This window comes from Rhopalosiphum maidis, chromosome 1 (genome assembly GCF_003676215.2).
Source record: "Rhopalosiphum maidis isolate BTI-1 chromosome 1, ASM367621v3, whole genome shotgun sequence".
NCBI lineage: Eukaryota > Metazoa > Arthropoda > Insecta > Hemiptera > Aphididae > Rhopalosiphum > Rhopalosiphum maidis.
The window spans coordinates 37,427,894-37,438,724 of NC_040877.1; positions in this window are offsets into that span (position 1 = coordinate 37,427,894).

Consider the following 10,831-nt stretch of genomic DNA (forward strand, 5'->3'; position numbering starts at 1 on the left):
CGATTTTAAAATACGATATGAATGAATAATTTCAAAAGAAATTGACTCCAAAAACGTGATGTGATGTAAGTATATTGCGCACGTTTTGTCGGAAATACGTCATTTCCTGAGGTGCACGTGACACTGGGTATAATATAAATTGAACAACGCACAGATACCACGTGTGTACATTGGGTTTAGGCTTTTCAAGCTTGTTCAAACTCAATTGAATGCAGTGTTATTATTATTATTATTATTTTTTTTTTTGTATACCTACCTTCCATATTTTCTTTTGATGGCATTGCCCTCGGGACGTTTCTGCGCGGAGACGAAACCATAAGTAAATTATTGTGTTGCAGTACAGTTACCCTACTAAATGCTGATGCACTGAATATAGTTTTATATATTTTTTTAATTTAAATAGGTAACTACAAGCGAACATATCAAAAGAAATCTTTTCAATCCTATACTTCGTGTGCACATCGCACTTCTTTCATTATCTGCAGTTAAAATACGTTTTATACACGTACAATACTAAGAAATATTATAGAATGTAAAAACCATAAGATAAATACATGACTAATTAACAGTTAAAGTTAAAAACCTACTTTAAATTCTTTTAAGTTATCATCAATAAGTTATAATAGTTTATAACTAATTATCTACACATTTAGAATTCAACTGTAAAATGACTAGGTATTAAAATTTAGAAAAAAATATTTTGATTTTGAAAACGTAAAAGACTTTATAAAAATCATAACGATAATATAATTAGTCAAAATATAACTTTGTTTTCAAAAATGTTGTTTTGTATTTAATAAATTCAAATAAGGTAAAAACAAATATTTGTCATTAAAACGAATGTTTACCTTCACAATAATCACATAATTAAATGCCATAAGACTATTTTAATTTTGAATAAATGAATATATACAAATCATTTTTAATTCTTTCGCAATTTTTACTTATAATATTGTTATACTTTATACTACTAGGTATAACCTAATAAATAGTAACAATATAAATGACAAAAATGATTTCGTGTAGACATAAAGTCTAAGAATTACTTGACCACTATACCATATGATCTATTTATGATCTATTACAATACATTATTCGTATACTCTGATGATTAATAATAGTGTTTGAGTATACTGTATACATATAAATACACAATATACATGGAACATGAGTCGTGTAAACATTGGTATGTGAATACAATTGATGAAGTGAGCTTTCATTAGACATTTTATTTTATATTACGTATGAAACCCGCTCTTCCTTTAGTTCCCTTCATTACTTCTGCCATTAAAGAAGTCGGGATCCGTGCCTGCAGTCACAAATCGCAATCATGACGTTATTTGATATCAAGTGTATGGCACGTCGTGTTTAAATTAACAACTTGTCAAAGTTAATACAAAAAGGTTCGAACGAATGCAACTTTACACAATCACATATCACACTTGATAATACATCCGTAATAATAATATTTAAATTGCAAACAGCAAACATCAATAAAATGTTTGTCACGCAGAATTAACACGTAGTTATAAAATAATATATTATAACAATTACAAAGACAAATGTTCAGTGTACTTTATTTTAATTAACAGTTCACTTTATCAGTAGACGTAACGACTTCTAATGACTAGATACACGAATGTTTACAATTTTACAGAATGTATACGGATATTATGATCGATAAGTTATATTGACATTTCACAGCATAAAAATCTTAACATATATATTATTATAGGGAAGACTGGACTAAGACGAAGAAGTGAGGTAAGATGGAAATTGTAAGTCCTAATTCATCGTAATCAGTTATTTATATTTAAATTCTTTCAACACACATCTATGTTATATCGGTCTTTTTGTACTAATATTATAATTACTTAATATTAATAATAATAATAATAATAATAATAAATTATGATAAGATAAAAATACGTTTTTGATAAATAATAAAATTTTTAAGTATAATTATGTTATTTATGAAAAGTCATTATTGCATAATTTAAATTCAATTTTTATGAATAGAAATAAATTGACAAATATTGTGCTTAGGAATATGAAATTAAAAATATGTATTTGCATTCAAAAAATTAAAAAGTAAAAATTGATAATGATAAAAATAGTAAAAATACAATTTTTTTCAAGAATGTTATTTTACAATAAATTAAATTTGGTTATGTATACAAAATACTCTAAATTTTAGAGTCTAAAAACGTTAATGCTTTCCGTAAAAATGAGTGTTTACCTTTAAAATAATATAGATACCTTATTGTGTATATAGTAAATTGTAATCATAATTTTTATCATCCATTAAGATTTAAACACTTGAATTGGAATGATGGTTAATTTTTGTCTTTTTTATTATAAATTAAAGTATAATAAATTATAATCCATACAAATATCGTATAATACTGTCTTTCTAAATTAGATGAATATATGAAAGGATGTTTCACGATGAGACACTTGATGATTTGGTTCAAATATTTTAATATAGTTGATCAGATCGTGGAACTAGCTCTGTTTTAGTCGTGTTTCTAGATTGAGGCAAGCTGTGAATCGAATTGGTTGGGAACTTAAACAAAGTTTTGTTTGGAAACGTTTGTAAAAACATAAAAGATTTTTGTTTAGTGAACGGATTTTGATAACAGATTGAAGAGTTTTGTTTGATATTTAGCAGGATGGAAAATGACACAATGAAATATGTTTTAGAGAGTTTGATTCCTTTTTTTTGAATATCTACTTAGCAGAACCATACCATAATAACATACGCCAAAACCAAAAGCGATTAAAAAATATTTATTCTATAGAATAATATTGTGAGTGAACTAATTATTATAAGTTAGAGGTAAGTGGGCGAGTAACCTTATATGCGATGAAGTCTATTTTATTTCACACCGCTTCTTTAAGATAAATGTAAGCGTTTATAAAATGTTAAGTTAAGATGTTTAACTTATGACGAATTATGCTAATATGATATTATTAATCATTAAATACTTATATCACTAAATAATAGCACGATATTTGGGTGCAAATGTGTTGGAAGAAGACTTTTATTCATAAATTTTTATTTTCCAGTAAATCAATGAAAGTCAATATATTAATATCCAAGTGGAATATTACCGGGAAGCTTCGAGCTTAACAATCTTTTGATGTTGATAAAAGAGCAGTAACGTCTGCGTAATAACCGAAAATTGCAATTTCTTATGTAGGAAAATATGAAGTGTACTCATAGATATGGTGCACAAAAAACTAAGACGACTTTGTATATAACCAAATATCTTAGAAACCAAAATTCTACTTATTTTAATAAATTTAGCCTTCAGAAATATATCTAAATATATGATATAAAGGTGTAATATAAATATCCGCCTATAATTTTTGTAATAATAATTTATTATTATATTATCATAATATTAATAACGCGTTTCCAATGCGAAAACTAGAAAATATTATGACATGTTTTATTGTACCTAGTTCACCCTGAAATATTCTAATTGCGGTAAATATAATAGCATTTATAATATCTGTTTGTTTTAAAACGAATAAAATATAATAAACGTTAGATTTACCAACGTACATACTATACATTATACTATTATGTATATACTACCATTCACAGGATACTCGTCACTTCAAGCTGTGTGCATTGAAAATGAGGCTGAATTGGGTGGTAGACACGTGATAATATTAATAAAATTAATGATTACTATCGAATACAATAAATCCGATAAATATAATATTTTTGTTTTCAAAAATAAAGCAGGCATGTGGCTCGTATATTATATCACACATCAATGCAAAATCCCCCAAATTCTAATTTGCGCCGTTAGCGATCATCATCAAAATAATAATAATAATATGTGCATTCGATCACCACCCGCGGAGTATTGCGCCCAAAGCCATTCTGCGTTCCTTCCGACAACTGGTCGTAGGTGTGTGACGTACCTATATGTATCTTATATAAAACACACACAAACACATACCTTATTATGTCTTTGCTCGACTTCAGTGGAAAAATAGAATTTTAAACGGATATAAATGCATGGTGCAAATAACTAATATAATAATAACACTAATTATTATAAAAATAAATATATAATATAGACAATAAGTGCAGACAAATACATTAAATAATATGTAATATTTTTCTGTGGTATAGAAAAATAAATCCTGTGGTATCACAAACAGTTCTATAAGAAAAAAAAAACATATGGTCTATCAAATGATTATAATATTTATCATCCGTGGCAAACGACAATCGTCGTCATTTGTAGGGGACGATTAACAATTCTACTATAATTGTATTTAACAGTCGTCAAACAACAGCCTTCAGTACATGACAAGTATTCTCATTTCCATAAAATATTTCAGTAATTTCATTCCGAAGCGTTAAGAAGACGAACGAAGAAATAGACTAGCTGTTTCTTCTGTGGCGGTCAACGTTATATGGCACTGCTTGATTTCACCGAAAAGCGTCGAAAGATACATACGTAAGTTTATTTTCCAATAATTTTGGGGTAGTAATAAATTTAATTTTTATACTTTAAATAAATGTTTATTGACTTGTACAAGCTACTACCCCGAAGACTTAGATCTAAATTTAATTTCCGATCGTCCAATGCAATTGGTCGGCCACCGGCGGGTTATTGCTGTATACGAGCTGTTTTAAATTCTTAAACGATGAAATATTTTTTTTTTTTAATATTTTATTATTTCAAAGTTCTAGATAACATTTTTTTTTTAATGGTAAATAACTTAAAAATATAACATTTTTATTTTTGTCTGGTCCGCAAACTGTTTTTAATTTGTGAATATAACATGAGAGTTTAAAAAGGTTAAAGTTCAAAAATAGCCAAGAATAAAATAAATTCGTCAATTATACCTCGGATTCTGGACGTAGCAATGGATATATATCGATTTTGAAATTATTTAGTTTTTTTTTTTTATCTGTTATGAATTCTTGTAGCAAATATGATCTATTTAGTACTTTGGGTGATTAATAGTAAAATAAAATAAAAAGTTCAGATCTTGTCATAATATCGGAAAAACTGGAATCATTACGCTATCATAGGTACTAACATCGACGACATTTTTTTTATGAGAGTATTTCTTATATTTTATGCTTTTATTGTAAAATATTCTGAAACTATATATATAAACAATGTTTTTTTTTTTTTTTATTATTACAAATTTTTAAAATGTTCAAATTATTTTTTTCGTAGTATTCATATAAATATTTTCTTTTTATATCTACAATTTTAAAATGTTTTAGGAATTCTCATTAGTATTTTTTAATGCAAAAACAAAAATAAAATGTTTACTGGAAACCCACATTATGAGTGTTTGAAGTTCAGTATTATATAATTTATAAATTAATAAAATATGCGTCTACGTTGATTACATCATCCGGGTAGTGGAATTTTCATAAAAATAAGTATATTTTATTTTAAGTTCAAAACTGGCATACGACAATCGATGACATTCGACAGAGACGATTAACAATTCTATAATAGTCTTAATGAACAGTCGTTAAACGACAGTCTCCAGTACATGACAAGTACTCTCATTTTCATTTCGTGCAGTTTATTTTCATAAAATATATTTTTATTCTCATTTAGAATCACGATGAATATCGATATGAAGACAATTTATAGTTTCTTCGGCGGCGGTGCACCACTGCGTATAGACTGAAGATTGATACAACTTGCGGTATTCCGAAAATAGTCGACGATTATGTAAGTTTTTTTTCTTATTATTTTTTAGGATTAAATTTATATTTTAAACTTAAAATAAAATATATTCATTTATTTGAACAATCCGCTATCCAGACGATGTATCCGTATGAGTATTGATGACTATCAGTAAAAATCCATACAATTCCTTATAATTTCTTAAAAGCCGTAATAATCCTTTAAAATCCATAAATTCCATAACCGTCCCTAAAAAAATCAGTAAAAATTATTAAAACTTTAAAAATCTTTAATATTATTTATAATTCCATAATAAGCCGTTAAAATCCTTACAAATCCACAAAAATCCTGTATATTTCCATAACAAGCCGTAAAAATCCATAAAATTCTTAACAAATTCTTAATTTTTCTTATAATTCCATGAAAAACCGTTAAACTCCATTAAAATCCATATCATTCTTTAAAAATTATTGAAATTCCTAATAATTCGAAAATAAAGCATTAAAAATCCCTAGAGTTCTTTAAAAATCATTGAAAATTCCTTTATATTTCCATAATAAAGACGTAAATATCCAAAAAATTCATTAATAAAAAAAAAAAATAATAATAATAATAAATATTATTATTATATCATATTAAATATTTTATTTATATTTAATAAATCATTAAAATTTCTCTTTATTTCCATAATAAAACCATAAAAATCCATATTATTCTTTAAAATTCCTCCAAATTTCTATAAAAAACCGTAAAACCGTTATAAATCCTCTATATTTCCATAAAAAGCTGTAAAAGTCCATAAATTTCTTTAGAAATCCTTGATACTCCTTATAATTTCACGAAAAGAGCCTTAAAATTCCTCTATATTTCCACAAAAAGCCGTAAAACTTTTAAAATTTATCTATTTTTCCATAACATAGCCGTAAAATTCCATAAAATTCTTTAAAATTACTCTTAATTCCCATAATAAAGCCCAAAAAAACTATAAACCCAAATAGTAACATTTTAATAATGTTTTAAAAACGTTTTAATAACCCAATATTAAAATTACTCTATATTTCAATAAAAAAACCGCAAAAATCGTTAAAATTCTTGAATAATTCTTAATGTTCCTCTGTATTCCCAAAATAAAGCACTAAAAATCCATAAAAATCTTTAAAAATCATCTATATTTCTATGATAAAGCCATAAAAATCTATAAACCCCAAGTACTTGGTACAGACCCAAATGGTAACATTTTAATAACATTTTAATAACGTTTTTATAATGTTTTATAAAACGTTTTAATAATGTTTTAATAAGGTTTTAATAAGGTTTAAATAACCCAATACTAAAACTCCTCCATATTTGAATAAAAAAAAGCCGTAATAATCGTTAAAATTCTTTAAAACTCCATATAACTCCTCAATAACCTTATTAAAAATCCTCCAACATCGTTAAAATCTACTCAATTACTCCATAAAAAAGCGGTAATAATTAAAAAAATTCTTAAAAATCCTCAATGACTCTATTAAAAAGTCACGTCACCCGGCGGGTAGCAGATTGTCCGGTGCAATAAGTATGTAATTATTTTATGTCTAAAAAAGTAAATTAAAGCTCCAATAGTATAGAAAATCAAACTCACGTAAACATAATTTGATATTTTTTTTTTTTGTGAAACTTAATTGTGTCATTTATTTTATTGTCCAAATGATGAGTAAACACATTGCCGACTCTGGAACAGCTTTCCTCGTACGTCTTTACCGCGTTTCGAATTGAAGGTATTGAGTTATCCATAAAAATTAGCTGAACAGACGGCATATGTGTGTAAAATATTATATATATTAAAGTACGGTTTAACGATTTGTACGTCTATTTTTTTTTCTTTATTGAAATTATTACAACCGTTAATCGTCTCCGACGAATAGCAAAGATTGATGATTACCATAGATGATAGTCACTACATGATGTTTGACATGTTCATCAAGCGTGGTTAACTTCAAATCGCCAACCACGCGATTAAAATAATTATTACCGATATTGAATGTATGGATAGATATAATATGCCAATATGGAGAGTTTTAGATCTTTTAATGGAACGATGTTACACGAATGTGCCTATGGCGGTGATGGTCGATCAATAAACATTCGTCAAAACGTACAAGTTCAATTGATATTATATAGATAATGCATTCATTATACAACTATTATAGACTATAGTTGTACCAACACGATATTTACCACCAGTTTTATAATGATTACATTTTTTAATTATACATTTTCCCGAATAACTAATGTAATATACTATTTATTAATATCTAACCATATAGTGTAATAGTATACATATACAAAAAATAATTGTAATAATTGTTAATTACAATATTGTTATATTTTATAATACACATTTTCGAATTATAAAAACACAATAACACGTGGGGATATCACTTAGGTGTATTATCTTCAATGTCAAGCAAGACTGCAAGAGACAAGTATGCTCTAGAATCTTCATAAATGCTCTGAATTTTTAAGTACCTGCGTGATGTGTTGTTTGTTATTTACGATGTACAGAAAACTAATTTATCTTTGCAGAGTGATACATTTTAGTATACTAAAATGATGGCTAATAAAAATATGCATAATACTGCACAGTATTGTTGTATCGTTATATCTATAATATCAAAACTTACGGCATATATGCACAGACGCATAGTTGTTTTAAAATATGGTCTAATGTATTGGTAGTTATTATAGTCTTAGTACAATTAACAGTATTATTGAATCGATTTTACAGATAATTAAATTAAACAGCATTCCCTCCTCATTAATTATACATTCAATAAGCTCTATTGGATGAGCTTTAAGTCTTGTATTACATTATAACTATTATTGTTTGTATTTTCTGTCCGTATAAAATATTTTAACACATTATCGACGCACACACTCGAACAGTCCTACTTAAAACATATCTTGGGGGACCCTCAAACACTGTTTTTGATTCAGACACGACGACACCGATAATCGCGTGTATAAATAATAATTATTATCATAGGTACCAAATACTTAAAAATTATTATCGTCCCTCTGGCAAATCAACGCGAAGCATATAGTTTTTTTTCTAACAGACTCTCGTAGTGCTAAAATCAAATCTCAAATCACTTCCCACGCAAGATAACTATTTAGATAACTAACAAACAAGTTTAAATATTGAATTAGTAACTATAAAAGATAATTATAATGATTAAATTTGTAAAACTAACAAGCATATAATAAATAGATACACTGTTATTCGTTCGTACATTAGGCACAAAATGTTATTTAGTTTATCTATTTTCATACATCATTAAGCAAATTTATTAGTTTCTAAACGCATCGAATTACATAGGTAGTAAAATAATAAAATAAATGTAAATATTGTATAATGTACCTCGTAGAAAAAAATATTTAATATTTTGAACATGTTGCAGCTATCAATACAGCAGAATCTCTGTTTCTATTGGATAAAGGAGACCGAAATAAAAAATTCAAAATGTATTATATACCACGTATTTGTGTACCTATCTAGGTGTTATCCAACATCTGACTTGATACGGCATATACACCATATTCCTATATTATATTCATTATTCGTGTATGAGTTAGTTGTCATTTCAGCTAATAACGATTTTTTGATTCGTATATGATGTTTCTCTCAGTTATTCTATTAATTTGCAGTAGAGTTTTTCTATTCTTAGCATCAGATCATAAAAACATTCAGTTTTCTACAAAACCCACAACCATTAGGAACAAATATTACAATTCAACAGCGAGCCGGATCATCCTTTGCAATTATTTGCAGGTGGTAATTTAATTTCTATGGTGTCATTGTTCACACTAAATGAGTACGTGAAACACTGTCCCATTCGACAACATTAATATTAATAATATCGTATATAGCGCTATTAATAATCTTACCCATATTTTATAAAATGCAGTGTATTTGCCACACAATGGTTTCGAATAAGAAATGCAATTACCAATTTGATATCGTCAAACGTGTTGTTATGCTTTTGATAATATTTCAAATTTGTAAATATACATTGTATAATACGCTTATAAATACTCGACTACGGCAATGTGTACAATGTTGTATTAAATTTAAGAAATTATAGTCAACATTATGGTTTATCCAATTTATACCTTGAAACCATGTATATCGTATAAAATTTAACTAACGAATTACGTCATTCATACTGTTTCCTCGCGTTATACCTTATTTCTGAACAAAAAAAAAAAAAAATTGTAAAAGTATTATAATCTTCATGAGTATTTTCAACACTACAAAAACACTTAAATTTATGAATTATAATATGAAATAACCACTAACACATAAGACTTTATGTTAATTTATTGTTATTATTGTTTTAATTATGCTAATTTTTAGATTTTGACATTTTCTATTAATAATTCAAATTTATAGTATACTCTCTGTATACTATAAAAGTATTAGGTACTTTGCTATAGTTTTGTTAGTATTTCATATTGTATAATAATATATATATACATGATGAGTTCAAAAGTTTGAATTCCTCGTGATTAATTTAAAGCGTGTTCAAGTAAGTTTGTTTGAAAAATATTATACGAACCCTCCATGAAAAGCACTTATTAGTTATTTCTGTATATACGCACATAAATTAAGAAAGCTCCGCCACATCGTAATCAATTAATTAACTGTCTGTTTTGTTTATTTATTAAATTTATAACCATATTGTTATCTTCATTGTGCATGTAAATAATAATAATTTTTATTATTATATTACACAATAAATTTTCGTTTGATGTGGTATTCAAAAACGGCTTTTTATATATATTTAATAATGGATAAACGTATAGTTGAATAGGAACAATTCAAACAATCGAAATGGACCTGGTCCTGGACCGTTTCCAACACATAACTTCCAAATAATTAATCTTCCAAACGTTTTTCTGCTAAGAACGATAGAATAAAATTCGTGAATTTTCCAAAAAGATATGACGCAGCCAAGTATTACATATTTTAATATTTGACGTTGCGTCACGTGCACGGTGCACCCAACGTTATACGGTGACCATTCTTGCGTATTATTGTGTACCTACTATGTATTCCGGAGTCGATTTGTGTATTGTTTCCAAGCGATAAATGACTCGTGTTA